Raw genomic sequence first — 23,323 nt, forward strand, 5'->3', positions numbered from 1 at the left:
TCCACGATCCACGAGATCATGACCTGAGCCAAAGTTGGACGCTTAACTGACTGAGCCATCCAGGCACTACTCTATTTGTTTTACCTGGAATGCCCTGGGCCTTCATGGAGTTCCAAGTTTGTGCTAAAGTTTCAAATTTACAATGCAATCTATCCAGACCACTCTATTTAATAAAACAAACATCCCCACAGCTGCCATGCCTTATTCCCCTTACCTTACTCTTCTTGTTATTTTCCCATAACACTTAGAACCTTTTTATAAGTTTCCTAATTTTACTTATTCAGTACATGTATTGCTCATTCTCACTGATACTGGAAGGTAAGATCCTTGAATACAATATTTTTTGGTCTCTTTTTCACTGATGTATCTCAAGTGTGCAGAACAATGAATGCATCAGAATGGGCACTCAAATACTGATTGGATGAGTAACTTAACAAATATGTTAATTACCATTAAAGTTAAACTGGTTTTTTGTAATTTATTCTCCTTTGAATAAAGTATTATGACAAATGAAGGATCTGACAATATTTCTTGAGTGTGAATTTGTAAAAAATTAATTTTCCTATAGTTCTGGTCAATTTATATACAAATGAACTATCTTATTACTGAACACAATGCTATTTGTATGGATGTCACTTCAAATTATGTGAAAGAAGAAAAGATTTCATTATTCTGTTGTTTGAATATTTGAACCCAAATTCTCTTCAAACTTTCTAAAATATGTCACATTAGCAAAATTGTTCATACTTTCAAGTCGAAGGACTAGAGCAGCAACTTGCTAAACAATAGTGTGAAGATGTGAAACAACCAATAAACTTCCAAAAAGTTTTTCTTCACTAAAGGAAATATCCTAAAATATTGGAAAACCTCCTGACCTCACTTTCTTACACCATTTACAAAAATGAATTCAAAGTGGATTAAGGACCCAAATGTGAGACCTGAAACCACAAAAAATCCAGAAGAAAGCACAGAAAGTAAATAATTTCTCTGATACTGGCCATTGTAATATTTTTCTTGATGTGTCTTCTGAGGCAAGAGAAACAAAGGAAAAATAAACTATTGGGACTACATCAAAATTAAAAGTTCCTGCACAGAAAAGCAAATAATCAACAAAAAAAAGGCAACCGACAGAATGGCAGAAGATATTTACAAATGACACATCACATGGACATCTATAAAGAACTTGTAAAACTCAACACACAAAAACAAACCATTCAGTTAAGTAATGGGCAGAAGACATGAATAGACATTTTTCCAAAGAAGACACACAGATGACTAATGAACACATGAAAGATGCTCAACACCACTCATCATCAGGGAGATACAAATCAAAACCATGATGAGATACCAACTCACACCTGTCAGAATGGCTAAAATTAATAATATAGGAAACAACAGATGTTGGCAAGGATGCTTACACTTTTGGTGGGAATAAAAACTGGTACAGCCACTCCAAAAAAACAGTAAGGAGGTTACTCAAAAGGTAAAAATAGAACTACTCTAAACCAGCAATTGCACTGCTAGGCATTTACCCAAAGGATACAAAAATATTGACTAAAAAGAATACAAGCACCCTGATATTTATAACAGCATTACCAACAATAGCCATATTATAAAAAGAGCCAAAACATCCATGGACTGATGAATGGATAAATAAGACGTGGTGTATATATCTACTATGGAATATTTTTCAGCCATCAAAAAGAACAAAATCTTGCCATTTGCAACAACATAGATCGAGCTAGACTGTATTATGATAAAATAAGTCAGAGAAAGACAAATACCTGATGGTTTCACTCATGTGGAATTTAAGAAACAAAACAGATGAAACAGATGAACACAGGGGGAGGGAAACAAAAGAGAGGGAAGAAAACCATAAGAGACTTTTAACTATAGAGAATAAACTAAGCGTTCCTGGAGAGGAGATGGACATTAAGGAGGATACTGGTTGTGATAAGCAGTGGGTGTTAACTGTAAGTGATGAATCACTAAATTCTACTCTTGAAACCAATATTACACTATATGTTAATTAACTAGGATTTAAATAAAAACGTGATATATATATACATATATAAAGAAATTATATAAATAAACACCAAAAAAATAATCCAATTAAAAAATGGGCAGAAGACATAAACATACATTTCTCTAAAGACAGATGGTCAATAACACATGGAAAGATTCTTAACAATACTAATCTTCATGGGAAAGCAAATTAAAAACACAAGATATCACCTCACACCTGTCAGAATGGCTAAAATAAAAAACACAAGAAACAATAGGTGTTGGCACGATATGGAGAAAACGGAACTCTCGTGCACTGTTGGTGGGAATGCAAACTGGTGCAACCACTGTGGAAAACAAGTATAGAGTTTCCTCAAAAGTTAAAAATAGAGGGGCACCTGGGTTGCTCAGTCAGTTAAGTGTTTGACTTTGGCTCAGGTCATGATCTCATGGTTTGTGAGTTGGAGCCCTGCATCAGGCTCTGTGCTGACAGCTCGGATTTTGTGTCTCCTTTGCTCTCTGCCCCTCCCCCATGCATTCTCTCTCTCTCTCTCTCTCTCTCTCTCTCTCTCTCTCTCTCCCTCCCTCTCTCTCAAAAATAAACATTTATTTTTTAAAAAAAGTTAAAAATAGAATTACCATTGCCCTACTGAGTATTTACCCAAAGAATACAAAAACACTAATTCAAAAAATATATGCAGCCCTATGTTTAGGCAGCATTAATTACAATAGCCAAATTCTGGAAGCATCCCAAGTATCCATCAATAGATGAATGGCTAAAGAAGATGTGATGCACTCACACACACACACACACACACACACACACACACACAATGAAGCATTTCTTGGCCATAAAAAAATAATGATATTTTGCCATTTGCAACAACATAGATGGATCTAGATAGTATAATGTTAAGTGAAAAAAGTTAATCATAGAAAGAAAAATACAATATGATTTAACTCATATGTGGCATTTAAAAAACAAATGAACAAAGAAGAAAAGAGACAAACCTACAACAGACTCTTAACTCTAGAGATAAAACTGATGGTTACCAGAGGAAGGTCAGTGGAGGAATGGATGAAGTAAGTGATGGAGATTAAGACTACACTTATGACGATGAGCACTGAGTAACCTATAGAATTGCTGAATCACTATATTGTATACCTGAAGCTAATATAACACTATAGGTTAACTACACTGGAATTAACATACAATAAAAATTTTTAATTAAAAAAATAAAATAAAGGAAATCTGCTGACCTCTTAAACAATTGCATGACCACTTAGTTGACACAAATACAGACTGAAATTTAAACTCCCCCAGGGAGAACTATTGGAATTAAATAGCAAGTGTATTTTCATGACAGTGAGAAATTGTTCTCAACATTCTGACAAGTATATTTGGAACAAAGACAGAAGAACACAGTACAGTGCACTTCAAAGTTTTATAGTAATTCAATATGAAATTACTAGGCATTTATAAATATTATTCTGCTTGTGAACTAACAGACCTAATTAAAAGTTGTGGGACTGAATAACATGCTACTTTCCATTGAGTTTTTATATTTTAGGTTTTCATATACAATTCATAAGGTATGATTTTAAAATGTTTCAAAAAGGACTATGGAGGCATTATAATCCTTTATAAGTCAGGTTGCTATCACTGGAAATTCCAGGCTACAAAAGTTTCCTCAAGGTTTTGGACTGGAAATATAAATCATATTTTTACTTCCTTCTGTACTGCATAGTACCTATATGGAGCCAAATACATAGTTGATACTTAATAAATATTTATTAAATAATGAAAGAGTAATGATAGTTACCTTGACATATAACTGAATTTCTTAACCTTAATAATACCTTGCATGAATTCTTGAAAAATGAGATTTTTTTTTCCAAATAGCTGCTTTTTAAGTGCCTATTGCTTTAGGGCAGTTCTACTTAAGCTACCATTCACATCAGCACACTGATTAATCCCATTAACACTCCATCTATCCTTTTGCTGAAATGGTATTTCTCTTTTATCAAACATATAAAGGCAATTACAGTAAATGGCTCTATCCATTTATATCAGTGATTTTACACATTGTTCAAACCGTATTAAATAAGGTGCCATCTCAATATTTAACATTTCAATAAATTTTAGGACAAATAGACTTACTGTAACTTGAAAGTAGAGGTGAAATCTCTTGATATTTAATCTTCAATGTCTTTTTCCTAAGAATGAGAGGTATAAAAAAAAATGATAAACATTGTTTAGTGCTGGATTGAGCCATATGTACCAAAACTTCATATTTTTCCTGGAATCTCAGAATAAAAACTTATTGGAAATAAAGCCATTGCCTATGTAATTATTTCAGTTAACATGAGGTTTCTACTGGAGTAAGGTGGGCCCTTACCAATATGACTGCTGTCTGCTATCGTTCTAAGGGGAAAAAAGACACAAAGACACATGCACAATGGAGACAACTATGTGAAGACAGAGGGAGTGTGGAGTGATGCATCTACAAGCCAAAAAAAGAGCAAGAATTGCCTGCAACTACCAGAAGGTAGGAAGAGACAAGTAATCATCCTCCTCTAAAGCTTCAGAAAGTGACAGCACCTTCATTCTGGACTTCCAGCCTCCAGAACCAAGAGAATAAATTTCCTTTGTTCTAAACAAACCCAGTTTGTGGTACTTTGTTAGGGAAACCCCAGGAGACTAACACACTTACTTTTTGCTTAATCAATTTATGTGCAATATAAAAATCTATAATTTACGTGGCCACCTCACCCCCTTCTACAACCCCCAAGTCAATGAGAAACTGGATGTTTTAACACTTTCTATTTCAAGAAACATGGCATACATTTTGGAAATGTCTGTGACTACATTTCAGTGATTAGTCACTTCAAATCTGTGACACTAAGGAAATTTATTTTATTTAAGAAAACAGGTATATCTTTAAATGTTTATATAGAAATACTTCCATATAAGAATATTCATATACATAAAACAATTCAAATTTTAATTAAAAAATATTTGAAAAACTTTTCCTTTTAGCATTTACTAGTCACAGAGACTGAGACACTCTGAAGGTAATGAATTGTCAATAAGTGGCTTAAAAATTGAAAATTCCAATTCTGGATTTAGGGTTTTAATGCAATATTTTACAATAGGCTCTTATGTTAAGAAGTGGGCATATATCTGTACACTAGTTTCATATTTTTCCAATATTTATTTCATCCTTCCCCAGATAATGCAGTCATCCCACCTATAAGTCACTTTCCTCCCCTCAAAAACTATGTTTCAGCCTAGACAGCTAGCTTTGAAAAAATGGGTAAAATATGTTGCCAGACATTATCCTAGTCATGAAAATGTCTTTTTTAATATACTCACTCCATAAAAATAGAGAGAAAATGAATTCTACTTTAATAAGATAAACTGGTTGTGTGTGTGTGTGTGTGTTTGTGTGTGTGTGTGTGTGTGTGTGTTTAAGAAACACTGAACAAAAGAGTTTGCTCTCTGCTCTGAACAGAACAGAAATATTGATTTTGCATCACTCAATCCAGAAGATCCAACAGTGCTGGAGAATTTATAGGCCATAGAGGGGAAACTAGATGATTATAGCTATACTACAACTTGCATTGTGTTAACTAATAATTACTAATTTCCCAGCATTACCTCTAGTTATGCAGGAAATCATGTTTTTATTGTCCTTCCTTAGCTAATAACTAGGTATTTTGAAATGCTCTGTGTTTTGTACATTAAAAAATCATCTATGTGTCCTTATGTTTATTTTTGTCCTATCAATACACATCTCTGCTACTTCTCAAAGTCTGGACAAAAGAGGCAGTACAATATGCTAAGAAATATGATGAGAGAGTGAATTAGTGAGGACTGGAACTAGAATCCCTGTGGGCTTAAAGACGAAAAACATCCAGGTTGTCATCTTATAGTAATTTTTCCTTTTTATATTTTATCCATGGATAGTATTCATCCAATACTCCAAAAAGTTTAAAAAACTTTGTTATAGTGTTTAAAAAACACTATAATACATTATTTCTGTTCACCATATTATATCCTTAACTCATTTTTAAGCAATTTTAAATCAGGTTGAATAACAAGTTATACTTAGCTACATATTTGGTTGTTCGTATTTGGCACAATGACTTTAGACAAGTAGTGAGGAACTCAGAGTCACATAATTCATGCTTTTCTAGTTTATCTCTGATTGATTATGACTTGTACTTTTCTTGGATCTCTTTTAAAATAACACTGAAATTAAACTAATGCTGTGTACAATTCCTTCCCTTAGGATAGTATCTATAACCAGAACAAAAAACATTGAGCTGAATTAAGATTTTATTTTAGGTACGAAATTGAAATTAGATATAAGTTAAGTAATATATGAGAAAGTGCTATGTGTAAAATTATAGAGTGGTATTTTAGAATTCCCCTAGAAAGCCATCCGGCCCTGGACTCTTGTTTGTTGGGAGAGTTTTGATTACTAATTCAATTTCTTTACTGGTTATGGGTTTGTTCAAATTTTCTATTTCTTCATAAGGTGCTAACTGTAAAAGTTCATTTTAGTAATGATTTCAAATACAAAATATATTAAACCTGTAGTTAAAAAAATATTCTTTGGAATGTGTTGGTTTATCAGCAATTTTCAGGATCTGATATTCATAACCATTAATTAATGAGTTTGTTGATATATGTTATAATTGTCAAATTAATAGAACCTTGTCTATTAAATATGTATGTGCTTTTCTAAACTTTATTTTAGTTGATGCAAAACACTTCATTGGATATACTCATGGTAAAGCCTACTAGAATCTGAAGCAATTCTTTCTACAGAAATGTTTGCTTTTGTTTTTAATCTTGAACCAATACCTCTCCTGTACAATAGAACTTAAGTCTCTACATATTAAGAAAATTTTACAGAGGAAATTTGTTAAGTGGTAATATAGTATTCTGTATTTTGATTCTGTTGCTATTAAACACATACTTGCTTTAACAGTGACTTTCTTTTATGCTGGACGCATAGAATAAATATAGGTTGAAGTTTTTACCTAGTGAAAAGTCACACTTCTCCTAATACAATTGTCTCTATATAGTGCAAGTGTACCTCAGTCTAGGAGTCTTAAAACTCAGTGACTTGAGGGAGGGGCCAAGATGAAGAGCAGCATGGAAGGTTTTTTTGCCTCTCTCTTTCCTGAAATGCAGCTAGATAAACACCAAACCATCTTGCACACCTAGGAAACTTACCTGAGGATTAACACAATAATCTGCACAACCTGAACCACAGAACTCGGCAGGTACGTGGCACGGAGAGGTGAATTGGGAGTGAGAAAAGCCATGGAGAGAGAAAAGAGAGAGGGCGGAGAGCACAGTAAAAGCACTCCCCATTGAAAGCAGCTGGAGAGAAAGAGATAGAGTGGAAACACATGCAAAGGGACTGAATGAAAAAGGGAGAAAGGAGAGGGTTTAAATTCCATTAAGATTCTAAATAACAGGGGAGCACAGCTCAGTACCTGGTGGTGCTCTGCTGGGAAGGGCAAATCTCTAGGAGCAGACAGCAAGGTCCGAAGTGTCCCCAGGCCACGTGGGGAGTGGCAGTTACCCTTCGCCACAGGCAAAGGTCCCAGCAGACCCCCAGAGAAGAGCCACTTTCACTGGTGTTGAAACAAGGACATTAAGGGTGAAGCCTCGTGCCAGATGTGTGTCGTGATTTACCATAATCTCTGAAACAATGCTGCTACACGATCACACAACTTTTTAGTGGTGGGTTGGCACCCGACCTGCAGTCTCCGGGCATCCACAGCAGCAGAGTCACAGGAACATTCCTGGGGGCAGACAAGCACCCAGCCACTGCTCAGCGAGACCCTCCCCCAGGAGGGTCTGAGTGAGTCAAAGCTGCAGAGCCCTGAAAAGAGAGGGGTTTGGAAACACAACCCCATGTGAGATAAAACTCGGGAAGAAGGTGCCACCTGGCAGGCTGATAGCTTGGTCAGAGACAGTTTGGTAGCAGGAAATGGACGGAAGTTGGAGACAAAGGAGGGGTGCTTGATTGCCAGTCTTCAAGAGCACAGAGTTCTGATACCAGGGAGGAGTAGTTGGTGACACCATTTCACTTCTCCAGCCCAAGAGCATACACCACGAAGGATCCACCGCAGTGAGCTAAGCAACGCCATCTAGTGGAGAATAGAGCCGTTACACCAAGCCCTGCCCAACTGAGCGGACTGCACCCTAGATGAGCACCATGAGTCTCTCCACCTGCTTAGTTTACGAACTATAAAGTGCTTCACAGTTTGACTCCTAGGGGAAACTGGATGTAATTTCAATCATATTTCATTCTCTTCACTGGTCTATCTAATCAACTTTTTTCTTTTTCTTTCCTTTTCTTATTATTGAATACAGAAAGAAAAAAAATTATTTTTACTTTCTGTTTATATAAAAAAGATTTTTCTTTAATTTTTTCTACTCTATTTTTTACTTTTTTGTAATTTTTTTCAATTTTACTTTACTTTCATCATTTCATTTCATCCTATTTTGTTGCATTCATTTTTTTAATTTGCAAACATTTTCCCTTACTCCCCCTCCTTTTTTTCTTTTTGTTTCTTTCCCTTTTTTTCTCTATTCTGTCAAGCTTCTTTCAACAACCAGACCAAAACACACCCAGGATCTAGCATCCTTTACTTGATTTTTTTTGTGTTGTTTTTAATTTTTTTAATTTTTACTATTTTTTTATTTTATTAAGTATATTTTTCCCTTCAAATGAAATGAAGGAATTCATCCTAAAAGAAAGAATAGGAAGAAATGACAGTCAGGGCTTACTCAACACAGACACAAGCAGGATATCTGGACAAGAATATAAAATCATGATAATAAAAATACTAGGGGGGTTGAGAAAAGCAGAGAATCCTTTTCTGCAGAGTTAAAAGAAGAAAAATCTAGTCAGGACAAAATTAAAAATGCTATAACTGTGATGCAATCTTGAATGGATGCTATGGAAGTAAGGATGGATGTAGCAGAGCAGTAAAGCAGATATAGAGGACAAACTTATGGAGAATAATGAAGCAGGAAAAAAGAGGGAACCTAAGGCAAAAGAGCTTGGTATAAGAATTAGAGAACTCAGTGACTCAGTAAAAGGGAATAACATCTGAATCATAGAGGTCCCAGAAAAGGAAGAGAGAACAAGGGGTAGAAGGGTTATGTGAGCAAATCATAGCTGAAAACTTTCCTAAACTGGGGAAAGACACAGACATCAAAATTCAGAAAGCACAGAGAACCTCCATTAGATTCAACAAAAACAGACCATCAACAAGGTAAATATCATAGTCAAATCCACAAAAGACACAAGCCCATGAGGAAAGGATCGTGAAAGCAACCAAGGGAAAAAAAAAAAAGTCCTTAACCTACAAGGGAAGACAGATCAGGTTCACAGCAGACCTGTCCACAGAAACTTGGCAGCCAGAAAGGAATGGCAGGTTATATTCAATGTGCTACATCAGAAAAATATGCAGCTAAGAATTCTTTATCCAGCAAGGCTGTCATTCAAAATAAAAGGAGAGAGAAAAAGTTTCCCAGACAAACAGAAATCAAAGGAGTTCACGACTACTAAACCAGCAATGCAAGAAATTTTAAGTGGGACTCTCTGAGAGGAGAAAAGATGAAACAAAACAAAAAGACCAAAAACAACAATGACTAGAAAGTACCAGAGAATGCCACCAGAAATTCCAACTCTACAGGCAACATAATGGCAATAAATTCATATATTTCAGTGCTCACTCTAAATGTCAATGGACTAAATGCTCCAAATCAAAAGACGTAGGTAACAGAATGCATAAGAAAACAAAATCCATCTATATGCTATTGACAAGAGACCCATTTTAGACCTAAAGACACCTTCAGATTGAAAGTAAGGGGATGGAGAACCATCTATCATACTAATGGTTGCCAAAAGAAAGCTGGAGTAGCCATACTTATATCAGACAATCTAGATTTTAAAATAAAGACTGTAACAAGAGATAAAGAAGAGCATTATATCATAATTTAGGGGTCTATCCACCAAGAAGATCTAACTATTGTAAAATTTATGCTCCCAAAGTGGAAGCACATAAATATGTAAATCAATTAATGACAAACATAAATAAACTCATTGATAATAATACCACGATAGTAGGAAACTTCAATACCCCACTTATAGCAATAGACATATCATTTAAACAGAAAATCAATAAGGAAACAAAGGCTTCGAATGGCACACTGGACCAGATGGACTTAACAGATATATTCAGAAAATTTCATCATAAAACAGCAGCATACACATTGTTCTCGACTGCACTGGAAAATTCTCCAGAATAGATCACATACTGGGACACAAAGCAGCCCTCAACAAGTACAGAAAGATGGAGATCATACAGTGCCTATTTTCAGACCACAACACTATGTAACTCGAAATCAACTACAAGAAAAAATTTGGAAAGACAACAAATACTTGGAGACTAAAGAACATCCAACTGAAGAATGAATGGGCTAACTAAGAAAGTAAAGAGTAAATTAAAAAGTATGTGGAAGCCAATGAAAATGAAAACACAACCCAAAACCTCTGGTGTGCAGCAAAGACATCATAAGAGGGAAATAGATAGTAACCAAGGCCTTCCTAACTAAGGAAGAAAGATCTCAGATACAGAACCTAACCTTACACCTTAAAAAGCTGGGAAAAGAACAGTAAATAAAACCAAAACCAGATTAAGAGGGGAAGTAATAAAGATTAGAGCAGAAATCAATGCTATAAACAACAACAACAACAACAACAAAACACTAGAATGGACCCATGAAACCAGGAGCTGGTTCTTTGAAAGAATTAACAAAACTGATAAATTCCTAGCCAATTTGATCAAAAAGAAAATGGAAAGGACACAAATAAATAAAATCAAGAATTAAGGAGAGGAGATCAGAAACAACACTGCATAAATAAAAACAATAATAAGAGAATATTATGAGCAATTATATGCCAATAAATTGGGCAATCTAGAAGAAATGGACAAATTCCTAGAAACATATAAATGACCAAAACTGAAACAGGAAGAAATAGAAAATTTGAACAGATCCATAACCAGTAAAGAAATCAAATTAAAATAAAAAATCTGCCAACAAACAAGAGTCCAGAGTTGGGATGGCTTTCCAGGGGAATTCTACCAAATATATAAAGAAGAGTAAACACCTATTCTTTTGAAGCTGTTACAAAAAATAGAAAGAGAAGGAAAACTTCCAAACTCATTCTATGAAGCCAGCATTACCTTGATTCCAAAACCAGATAAAGATCCCAATAAAAGGAGAAATACAGATCAATTTCCCTGGTGAACAAGGACGCAAAAATCCGCAACAAGATATTAGCCAATTGGATCCAAAAATGCATTTAAAGAATATTCACCACAACCAAGTGGGTTTATACCTGGGATTCAGGGCTGGTACAATGTCTGCAAAAAAATCAGTGTGATACATCACACCAATGAAAGAAAGGACAAGAACCATATGATCCTCTCAATAGATGCAGAGAAAGCATTTGACAAAATATAGCATCCTTTCTTGAAAAAAACCCTCAAGAAAGTAGGGATAGAAGGATCATATCTCAAGATAACAAAGGCCATATATGAAAGACCTACCACTCATATCATTCTCAATGGGGAAAAACTGAGAGCTTTCCTCCTAAGGTCAGGAACATGACAGGAACATGACAGGGATGTCCACTGTCGCCACCTTTATTCAACATAGTATTGGAAGTCCTAGCCTCAGCAATTAGACAACACAAAGGAATAAAAGGAATCAGCAAGGAGGAAATCAAACTTTCACTCTTCGCAGATGACATGATACTCTACATGGAAAACCCAAAAAGTTCCACCAAATAACTGCTAGAACTGATTCATGAATTCAGCAAAGTCGGAGGATATAAAATCAATGCACATAAATTTGTTGCATTCCTCTACACCAATAATGAAGCAACAAAAAGAGAAATCAAGGAATCTATCCCATTTACAATTACACCAAAAACCATAAAATACCTAGGATAAACCCAACCAAAGAGGTAAAAAATCTACACGCTGAAAACTATAGAAAGCTTGTAAAAGAAATTGAAGAAGACACAAAAAGATGGAAAAACATTACATGCCCATGGCTTGGAAGAACAAATATTGTTAAAATGTTTATACTACCCAAAGCATCTACATATTCAATGGAAACCCTATCAAAATAACACCAGCATTCTTCACAGAGCTAGAACAAACAATCCTAAAAGTTGTATGGAACCAGAAAAGACCCTGAATAGTCAAAGTAATCATTAAAAAGAAAACCAAAGCTGGAGGTATCACACTCCCAGACTTCAAGCTATGCTACAAAGCTGTAACTATCAAGACAGTATGGTACTGGCACAGGAACAGACACTCAGATCAAGGGAACAGAATAGAGAGCCCAGAAATGGACCCACAAACGTATGGCCAACTAATCTTTGAAAAAAGCAGGAAAGAATATCCAATGGAATAAAGACAGTCTCTTTAGCAAATGGTGGGAGAACTGGTCAGCGACATGTGGCAAAATGAACCTGGACCACTTTCTTACACCATACACAAAAATAAACTCAAAACGGATGAAAGAACTAAACATAAGACAGGTAGCCATCATAATCCTAGAGAAGAAAGAAGGTAAAAACCTCTTTGACCTCAGTTGCAGCAACCTCTTACTCAACACATCTCTGGAGGCAAGGGAAACAAAAGCAAAAATGAACTAGTGGGACCTCATCAAAATGAAAAACTTCTGACAGCAAAGGAAACAATCAGAAAAACTAAAAGGCAACCGGCAGAATGGGAGGAGATATTTGCAAAGGTCATATCAGATAAAAGGGTTAATATCCAAGATCTATAAAGAACTTATCAAACTCAACACCCAAAAAACAAATAATCCAGTAAAGAAATGGGCAAAAGACATGAATAGACACTTCTTCAAAGAATACATCCAGATGACTAACAGACACATGAGAAAATGCTCAACATCACCCATCATCTGGGAAATACAAATCAAAAGCACAATGAATCACCACCTCACACCAGTCAGAAGGGCTAAACTGAACAACTCAGGCAACAACAGATGTTGGCAAAGATGCAGAGAGAGAGGATCTCTTTTACACCACTGGTGGGAATGCAAACTGGTGCAGCCACTCTGAAAAACAGTGTGGAGTTCCTCAAAAAATTAAAAATAGAACTACCCTACAAGCCAGCAATGGCACTGCTAGGTATGTATCCAAGAAACACAAGTGTGCTGTGTTGAAGGGGCACATGTACCACAATGTTTATAGAAGTGCTATCAACGATAGCCAAAATATGGAAAGAGCCCAGATGTCCATCAACAGATGAATGGATAAAGAAGATGTGGTATATATACAATGGAGTATTACTTGGCAATCAAAAAAAATGAAATCTTGCCATTTGCAACTATGTGGATGGAACTAGAGGGTATTATGCTAAGTGAAATTAGTTAGACAGAGAAAGACAAATATCACATGATTTCACTCATATGTGGAATTTAAGATCCAAACAGATGCACGTAATGGAAGAAAAGCAAAAATTATATAAAAACAAGGAGGTCAAGAAAACATAAGAGACTCTTAAATACAATGAACAAACTGAGGGTTGCTGGAGAAGTGTTGGGTGGTGGTATTGGCCAAATGGGTGAGGTGCATTAAGGAAGACACTTGTTTGGATGAGCAATAGGGTTATACATAGGGGACAAATCACTGGAATCTACTCCTGAAATCATTGTACTATATGCTAACTTGCATGTGAATTAAAAAATAAAAATAATAAATAAATAAATAAATAAATAACAAATAATTGTTTTAAATCGGTGACATGTACATTATATATAATATGACAATACATTTCTAACCATTTCCAGTTGTTCATAACTTTAGAATACAAAAGGATAGTATATTATTGAAGAAATATCCAATTATGTTATAACTGGAAGTCCCAAACATATTATTTACTTATCCATGTGGTTTCTAAAAGATGTAAATATACTTTCAGTAGCCATGGTCAGTACTAGAGTAACCATGAGAAGTTCAATCATTCCAGTTTAAGTAAGGAATCTTCAAAGGATGTTTCAGGAGATAAACTTTATGTGTTTAAAATTTTAGCCATTTTAAATTTTTTTTCAACGTTTTTTATTTATTTTAGGGACAGAGAGAGACAGAGCATGAACGGGGGAGGGGCAGAGAGAGAGGGAGACACAGAATCGGAAACAGCCTCCAAGCCATCAGCCCAGAGCCTGACACGGGGCTCGAACTCACGGACCGCGAGATCGTGACCTGGCTGAAGTCGGACGCTTAACCGACTGCGCCACCCAGGCGCCCCTAAAATTTTAGCCTTTGAAGGAGACTTGATCCCTGTCCTTGGAAAGGATAACACAGTATTTTGTAAAGTGTGCAGTAAAATTTCTCTCGATTTAACAGATCACTTTTTGCCTCAAACAGTCCATGAGTTAACTCTTTTAGAATACTCATCATGTTTGTTTAGATAGAATCAAGCTCAATAGATTATTTTTTGGCAATGGTAAACATAAAGCAAGCAACTATCATAAAATTAGAAACTTCCAGGCAATAGTTTTAAAATTTTGAGAAAAATATATTTATACAAATTTGATTACTAAAGAACATGTTTTAAGTGCATATATATATTTACTTCAAGACCATACAATTTAGGACTTAATTAGGACATAATTAGATTCAGTTTGTTTGCAGGTTTATTTGATAGAAAACTCAGTGTTATAAACTTTTTTAGTTTTCACAAACTAAGAGATTTGACTATTTAGTAAGAAGTTGGGATTCCTTCAAGGAAAAAGTAGTGTCTAGAACAAGCCCATTTTTATACATTAGGTTCTAGCCATTAATCTCCTACAAAGCTGACTCTAGCAATTCTCATTAGATTTCCTCCCTATCCCATGGACTTGATAATTTGCAAAGGTTAAATTGAATCACAATCCCTTGCCCATAGTTTCATCCAATCTACTCTTTTTCTGTCATAACAGTGCTTTTCCAACTAATTAGGTCATTACTCTGCTTCCTATTTTTAATTTGTGGATAATATTCTGCCTTTCCTTGGCAAGTTACACCTGTTTCCCATTATCAATGCCTTCTCTCCCTATACCTAGAGTAATATTACCTCCACTGGCTGGCCCAGAATCCTCCATGGATTTCTTACCTGATGTCAACTCTATATTTAGACATGGACTTACTGTATACCTTTATACTTGCTCTTACTCTACATTTTAAATATCAGTGCTTATACCTCAGAACTCTAAAGTTGCTTTGCATTGGACCAATGACATCCCTACCGAATTTTCATTTACCAGGGCATGTCCAACATAGTGCTGACATAAGATCTGCAAGATCTTGAATGAGAGGCTATTCTTATGGCTGTATATAAATTGATATTTCTTTAAATTTATCTGTCATTAACGTTGATCATAAACCAACTCTACCTATTGTATCAGGAACTTTGCAGGAGAATGATTTTTTATTAATATTGTGTTCCCAGAAATGCCTACTACAGGGGTTATAAACATTCAAACCAGCAAAATATAGAAAGTGACTACTGTATGTTAGATGTCTGGGGAGCTGTCCTATGGAGTGAGACTACTGGGTGGATACAGGAGTCTATTAAATTGTTAAGGTTCTTAATCATATGACAATGTAACAATAAGCAATAGGGAACTACATAAAGATTTTTAAAATATATGAATAATGTCACAGAGTTTATGATTTAGAAATTATCTGTGAAGAATGGATTGGAAATGGAAGAATGAAATAGAAGAGGCTCTTGGAGAAAAGGCTGGAAAACACCTAAGAAGGTTGACAATAATAGACGACCACTTTTATAGACCAAGACCAACAGACAGGGATTAACAGAAAATCATAAGTATAGGGATGACTATGTCACTAAATCACAGATTTGAGAAATCAACTTAATTTGGACTTCCTAAACATGTTTCCTGAGGCTACTGATTGTTTCCTTGCCTTGATTAGAATTAGTTTACAAAGAAGAATATGGCTGAATTTGCAGGTGAGAGGAGACAGTAACTCTAGTTCTAGCAAGAGAGGACTGGGAAGGGCAATGAACCAGGCAGAGGCTAACAAATTTTATCTTTAAATGCAGAAGAATATAAAAGGTGGAAAAGATGTAAGGGTGAGAAATTATGATGGAAACAGGCTATCATATAGTTGTTTTGATATTCTGTTGAGTTTAAAATATTCTAAGACTTTCAATTAAAGGGCTAGTGGAAAATTGACATCTTGAATATGGAACCTTGAATAAAAGTGTGGATTAGAGACAATGTGTCACTAATACAACAGAGAATTTCAAGAAGAGAGAGGCACCATTATCTCTTGAGCTGGAAAGAATAAATAAGATGAATACTGAAAATATGCCACTGATTTGGCAATTAGGAGGTCATTAGTGATCTTAAATGCTATTTCAATGATGTGCTAGGGTAGATAGTAGACTGCATTGAATAATGGTAAGTGATGAAGTGGATATAGTTGACTCATGCAAGTAGTTTGGCAATGAATACATAGAAAATAGTTTTATACCTGCTTCCCCAAAGAAATAAAGTTTGCAGATTTTTTAAACTGTCTTTTAAACTTAGGAAACTCAAGAAAGTTAATGTGCTAATATAAAAAGTAAGTGAAAAGCAGTTTATTTTCACATTTAATGAGCTTGGAAGTTGCCCCTCTATCATAAGAAAAAGTAAAAAGCTGAACAGACAAAAATCAGCAACTCTTCTTGCAACAATAAGACAGGGAAGGACACAGGGCAAACCACTGAACCCCACAAAACTGGAGAGACAAGCAAATACAAGGAGTTGTGGCTTGCCAGAGCAGAGACTCATGAGACTACTGTGGAATTCAGTGGTATTGTAGGAAAACCTGAACTGTAATTGACAAAGTGCTGGAGATTCAGTATGGACAATACTTAAGAGTTAAAAAAAAAAAAAAAAAGCAAACAAGCAACAACATCAACAACAACAACAACAAAATTAGAGAATCCAGTCATATGGTTGCTCTATAATACCGAGATATACTTTCAGGAGGTCAACCAGATTCCTGCAGCATATGTTAGATTTAAAAAATTCCCTCATTCTTCTAGCAGGAGGAGGGGGAAAGGAATCATTTTGAAATATGCCAGAGCATTCTGTTCTTGACAAACCTATTCTCAATGGAAACTAGTTAACCAGAGCCTAACCTGTTGGGGTATTATCAGAATCTAACTGACCTGTGGAAAGGAAATACCCAACTTCAGCCAGTTCTAGTCATCTCACTCACCTAAGTGGGAAGGGAAAAACTGAGAAACACTTGTGAAGTTTACAAACCAGAAGCATAGGACACTAAAAGACTGAAACCATAATAGAGAACTAAGGAATGCTTCACCTCTCTTCACATCTCACATCTACATTACTAGAGACCCACTTATAACAATTCCTTTCACCCACTAGATCATGTCTGGCTACCAAGAAAAAATGACAAGGCATACCAAAAGGCAAAATGAAAAAAAAATTAAAAGACAGAATAATTATCAGAATGAGACATGGCAGGGATGCTGTGCTGGGTTTGATCCACAAACACTCAGGTGGAGGATGACCGATTACTCACAGAAAGGAGAGGGTGAGGGGGCCAAGTGGTGATGTCCCTGAGCAAAACTCATCTCCAGTTTTTATTGAGGATCTTATCAGTACATTTCAAGGGGTACAGAGGAAAGGAATGTGTGGTTTCAAATACAGGAACGAAGCACCCTCATAGATTATCAGGGGAACAATACAATCAGGGTAGTGATGCACAGGCATACATGACAGGGGCAGTGTATATGTCATAGAAAGGGGATTGTTTTACTACTTTAAATTAAGCATTTACATAGGGGGAAAACATGCTGATCCACAGGCAAGTTCAGGCTGTCTTCAGCCTTGACATTTCAAAGGAGACCTGGTTTTCCTGATCTGTTTTGCTGCTTCTCAACCAAAACATTTCTTTCTTAAATCTCAGCCACCCAAGCTCTATGAGCTCCCACAATGTTGGAATTTAAAACCACTATGATTAATACGCTAAGGCTCTAAAGGAGAAAGTAGTCAGCATGTAAAAAAAGATTTACAATGTAAGCAGAGAGATGAAAATCACAAAGGTGGAGGGGGGACTGTTGGAGAGAAAGAAAACACTATAACCTAACAAAAAAAAAATGCCTTTGATAGATCTATTAGTAGACTGGACACACCTGAAGAAAGAATCTCTAAAGTACAGAACAGATCATTAGAATCCTTGAAAATTAAAAATCAAAGAGAACAAAAAATAGAAAAAAAAAAGAAGAAAAGAATATCCAGGGACTATGGGACAACTAATAAAGATATAATATACATGGATGTGAATGCCAAAGGAGAAGAGATAATGAAGCAATTATGACTGAGAATTTTCCCAAACGAACATCCAACACCAAATCTCAGACTCAGGAATCTCAAAGAACACCAAGCAGGATAAATACAAAAACACTGTACTGAGACATCTCATCTTTAAACTATATAAAATCAAAAATAAAGAAAATTCTTGAAAGAGGCCAGAGGGAAAAAAATACCTTACTTGTGTAGGAACAAAGATAAGAATTACACCTGACTTTTCCTCAGAAACCAAACAAGCAAGAAAAGAGTAAAGTGAAATATTTAAAGTCTTGAAAGAAAAAAATAAGAACACCAACCTAGTATTATGTCCCCTGTAAAATTATACTTCAAAATGAAGGAGAAACAAAAACTTTCTCAAACAAAAATTGAGGGACTTTATTCCCAGTAGAACTGCCTTGCAAGAAACAGAAGTTCTTCAGAGAAATAATATATAATAATGATACAGATCAGAAACTTACATTTTAATAAAGACCATTCAAGAAGGAATGAGTAAAGGTAAATTAAAAACTTGTATTTTTCTTATTCATAATTGAACAAGAAAGTATTCAAAACAATAATAGCAACATTTTTATCAGGTATGCTTATGTATGTATCTTGTATATTTGTGTTTACTAACAGGCTTATGCATGTTTACACATAAGTGAAATGAATGATAGCAATTACACAAGAGATAGGAGACAGGAATTAGGATCATTTTGTTATTATAAGAGACTCAAACTACACATGAAGTGGTACAATGTTATTTAAAAGGCAACTTGGATTAGTTGTAAATCTATACTGCAAATTCTAAGGCAACCACTAAAAAAACATTTAAGAAATACAAGAGGCAAAACCGATATGCTAAGAAAGAAGAAAAAATTGAATCATTTAAAACATTCAATTAAAACCAGAAAAGGTAGAAAAAATAGCAGAAGACAAAAATAGTAACAAAGAACAAAAGCAACAAAAAGAAAGCACTAATAAATATGGTACATATTAACCCAGCTATATCAGTAATCACGTTGAATGTCAGTGGTTTAAATGCACCAATTAAAAGACAGGGATAGAGTGGATCAGAAATACCCCAACTATATGTTATTTACAAAAAAAAAATAATTTAAATATAAAAACCCATATAGAGTAAAGTAAATAAATTGAGAAAAACATATCATGCTAACATTATTCAAAAGAAAACAGGAGTAGCTTTATTGATTTCAGACAGAGCAGACCTCAAAGTAAAGAAAGTTATCAGGGATAATGTAGGGCATTACAAAATGATAAAGACGTTAATTCTCCAAGAAGATATAATAATTTTTAACATGTAAACACCTAACAGCAGAGCATCAAATAATGTGACAAAAATACTGATAGAACCACAAAGATAAATAGATGAATGAATAATCATAGATGGAGACTTCAACACCTCTCTATCAGAAATGGATAGATCCAGCAGGCAGAAAACCAGTAAGCACATAATTGGACTCAACATCACCATCAATTAACTGGATTGAATTGACATCTATAGACTATTGTATCCCAGAAAAGCAGAATACACATTCTTTTGAAGCTCTCATGAAATATTCAAAATAGACCACAGACTGAAATATTCCTTAACAGATTTAAAATAATATAAGTCCTATAATGTCTGTTCTCAGACCACAATGGAATTACTAGAAATCAATAGCAGAATGTTAAATGGAAAATCTCCAAACACATAAGGATTAAACGGTATAATTCTAAAAACAAATGAATTGAAGAAGAAATCCCAAGTTAAATGTTAAAATGTTTTTAACTAAATGAAAATGAAAACAACTTATCAAAATGTGTGGAATGTAGTGAATACAGGACTTAGAGGAAAATGTATAGGATTGAATGCAAATATTAGAAGTGAACTTCTAAAATCAATATTTTACTTTTACACCTTAGGAAACTAGAAAATGAAAGGCAAAGAAACAATAAGAATTAAAATAGAAATCAATGAAATTGAAAACAGGAAATCAATAGAGAGAAATCAACAAAACCAAGAGCTAGTTCTTTGAAAAGATCAATAAAATCAGTAAGCCTCTATCCAGGTTAAATAAGAAAGAAAAAAGAGAAAACACAAATTAGCAATATCCAAAATGAAAGAGAAAACAACTGAAAACTCCATGGAAATTAAAAGAACAGAAAAGGAATACTATGAACAACTCTATGCCCACAGATTTGATACCCTAAGTAAAACAGACCAATTTCTTAAAAAAACCAAAGCTGCCAAAACTCAGAAAAGAATAGATGATCTTAATAGTCCTATATATGTTAAAGAATTTAATCAATAATTAAAACCCTTTTAAAAGAGAAAGTACCATCCACTGATGGGTTCACTAATTCTACCAAATATTTAAGGAAGAATTGTACCAATTCTCTACATAATCTTTTTTTGAAGATAGAAACTGAGGGAATGCTTCCTAACCCAATTTTTGAGGCCAGCATTACCTTCTATGAAAACTAGATAAAGATAAGAAAACTATATACCAATATCTCACGATTATAGAAAAAAATCTCAATAAAATATTAGCAAATCAAATCTCAGCAAGTATAAAAACAATTATGCACCATGGCCAAGTGGGACTTATCTCAGATATGCAAGACTGGTTTCACATGAGAAAGCAATTAATGTAACTCATAATATTAACAGACTAAAAAAGAAAACTTACATGACTCTATCATTGGATGCAAGAAAGTCATTTGACAATATCCATCACAGAGCTTTCATGACAAAAGCTCTCAGGATACTCAAAATAGAGGGGAACCTCCTTGAATTGATAAAGCATATCTACAAAACCCTACAGCTAACATTATATTTAATGGTGAGAAACTTGAAGATTTCCCAGTAAGATCAGGAACAAAACAAGAACATCCGCTCTCACCACTCCTTTTCAACATCATACTGTAAGTCCTTGTTAATGCAATAAGACATTAAAAGGAATAGAAAAGGAATTAAAAGGAATACAAAGTGGGAAAAAAGACATAAAGCTGTTTTTGTTCACAGAAGACATGAACATCTACAGAAAAATCTAAAAGAAAAAAACAGCGAAAACTGAGGAGACATTATAGCAAGGTTTCAGGAAACAAGGTTAATATACAGGAGTTAACTGCTTTCCTATTTACCAGCAATTAATAAGTGAAATATGAAAATAAAAGCAAAATACAATTTACAATTGCATCGAAAAACCTGAAGTACCTAGGCATAAATCTACCAACATATGTAGAGAGCTACGCAAAGAAAATTACGAAACTCTGGTGAATGAAATCAAAGGACTGAATAAATGGAGAGAAAAATCCATGTTTATGGATTGGAAGACCATATATTGTCAAGATATCGGTCCCTCCCAACTTAATCTATAGATTTAATGTAATCCCAATTAAATCACAGCAAGCAGTTTGTGGTTATAAGCAAACTGATCTAGAAGTTTATGATGAGAGGCAAAAGACCCAGAATAGCCAACACAATATTGAGGAAGCATGGAATTGGAAGACTGACACCACCTGACTTCAAGGTTTAGTATAAACTACAGCAATAGAGTTATTATGGTATTGGTGAAATACCATATCAGTGGAATCCAGAAATGGACCTCGATAAGCATAGTCAACTGATCTTTGACAAGAAGCAGAAACGAAACAATAAAAATAGTCTCTTCTACAAATGGTGCTAGAACAACTGGACATCCACATGCAACAAAATAAGTCTAGACATAGATCTTTGACCCTTCATAAAAATTATCTGTAAGTAGATCCGAGATATAGATGTAAAAGGCAAACTATAAAAATCCTAGAAAATAACAGGAGAAAGTGTAGATAATATTGGGTATGGTGATGCCTTTTTAGATATAATACTAAGACACAACCCATGAAGAAACAATTAATAATATGGACTTGATTAATTAAAAACTTCTGCTCTGTGAATAATGACACCAAGATAATTAACAGACAAACCACATAGTGGAAGAAAATATTTCCAGAGACACATTTGATGAAAACTGTTATCCAAAAATACAAAGACCAAAAGAAAAGAAGATGGCAGCCTAGGAGGACGCTGGGCTCACCGCGCGTCCTGCTGATCACTTAGATTCCACCTACACCTGCCTAAATAACCCAGAAAACCGCCAGAGGATTAGCAGAACGGAGTCGCAGGAGCCAAGCGCAGACGAGAGGCCCACGGAAGAGGGTAGGAAGGGCGGCGAGGCGGTGCGCGCTCCACGGACTGGCGGGAGGGAGCCGGGCGGAGGGGCGGCTCCCCGGCCAAGCAGAGCCCCCGAGTCTGGCTTGCAAAAAGCGCAGGGGCCTGACGGACTGTGTTCCCACAGCAAGCGCGACTTAGCGTCTGGGAGGTCATAAGTTAACAGCTCTGCTCAGAAAGCGGGAAGGCTGGAGGACAAAGGGAAGGAGAGCTGCTGAGCCCCCTGACGACAGAGCTCAGTTTGGTGGGGAACAAAGGCGCTCGCCAGCGCCATCTCCCCCGCCCATCCCCCAGCCAAAATCCCAAAGAGAACCAGTTCCTGCCAGGGAACTTGCTCCCTCCACGCAAACACCCAACTCTGCGCTTCTGCGGAGCCAAACCTACGGCAGCGGATCTGACTCCCTCCTGCTGCCACAGGGCCCCTCCTGAAGTGGATCACCTAAGGAGAAGCAAGCTAAGCCTGCCCCTCCTGCCCCTGTGCACCTTGCCTACTCACCCCAGCTAAGACGCCAGATCACCAGCATCACAAGCCTGGCAGTGTGCAAGTAGCCCAGACAGGCCACCCCACCCCACAGTGAATCCCACCCCTAGGAGAGGGGAAGAGAAGGCACACACCAGTCTGACTGTGGACACAGCGGTGGGCTGGGGGC

At 35.7% G+C, this 23,323-nt stretch overlaps 1 long non-coding RNA gene across 2 annotated transcripts in view; it reads right to left on the bottom strand.

Annotated features, from left to right (window-relative positions):
* LOC147581012 (uncharacterized) overlaps positions 1-23,323 on the bottom strand; it is a 121,170-nt gene that overhangs the window by 90,731 nt on the left and 7,116 nt on the right. The window contains exons 2-3 of one of the 2 annotated variants that reach the window (XR_015250823.1): positions 7,786-8,178; positions 4,166-4,221 (exon numbers count right to left, since the gene is read on the bottom strand). This is a non-coding gene — a long non-coding RNA (uncharacterized LOC147581012). The remainder of the gene's footprint in view (positions 1-4,165; positions 4,222-7,785; positions 8,179-23,323) is intronic. The other variant, XR_015250824.1, reaches the window with a different exon arrangement.

The sequence above is a fragment of the Puma concolor genome, chromosome B2, assembly GCF_028749965.1.
Source record: "Puma concolor isolate L17-30 chromosome B2, mPumCon1.1.hap2, whole genome shotgun sequence".
Lineage (NCBI taxonomy): Eukaryota > Metazoa > Chordata > Mammalia > Carnivora > Felidae > Puma > Puma concolor.